Source organism: Plasmopara halstedii, assembly GCF_900000015.1.
Source record: "Plasmopara halstedii genome assembly, contig: Scaffold_322, whole genome shotgun sequence".
Taxonomy (NCBI): domain Eukaryota; phylum Oomycota; class Peronosporomycetes; order Peronosporales; family Peronosporaceae; genus Plasmopara; species Plasmopara halstedii.
In genome coordinates this window covers 1,212,798-1,213,604 of record NW_020187243.1, presented here as the reverse complement: position 1 = coordinate 1,213,604, position 807 = coordinate 1,212,798, and positions in this window count along the sequence as shown.

Below are 807 nucleotides of genomic sequence, written 5' to 3'. Positions count from 1 at the left end.
TCTGAACTTGCTCGCCGAATTAACCAGTGTCCTAACACGCTTATGTGTACAAAATTTTCGCCTACAGCAAAAGTGAAAATACGCCTGAAAGTCGCTTCGCCAGTACTTCATGGTTCTATCGGTCATAGAAAACTGCAGCAAGGCTGCCGTATCTTTGCGCTGAGAGGAAGCGTAATTTTGGTCACTGACCTTACGTTCTCCACAAGAATTAGTACGAGTGTAGCGGATCGCAATCCGCTACTTCCAAGAGTAGTTCGAACCTTAACCCAAAGCTAATAAATTCTTCTGTTAAAATGTAAACTGTATTTATTTATATATATGCGGCAAAGCCGCCTCATTTTACATGTATAGATTTTTCTAAATATACATAGAAAAGTCTAAATACATGCATAACTATAGGCTACCCAGCCACGCACCGTATTCATATTTGGGTGCAGTCACACCATGCCCATCTCGTGTGACACCCCCCCCTGTTACCAGGGTACGTGTAACCCCGTTACACTCTCCACATTAAGATTGAGAACATTTACAGTTCCAATCGATTATTGCCTCAACGAGGCTTGCGTATCCGCTAGTCACTGCAACTTGGTTCGTTGGAACAAAACGACTTCCGTGCTCAATGAGCCCGGTGTTCACGACACTGAAGACACCAAGTCTCGCTGGTTCTGACAGCGAAAACCGGCAGTGCCCAACTTCGTCTCCCGCAAGCGGTGCAATGTCGGACAGTGCGTCCGAGGCATCGAGGGATGTAAATCCTAGGCTTGATGCACGCTATCAGTGAAGAGTGACCTCGTTGAGGATGTGGAG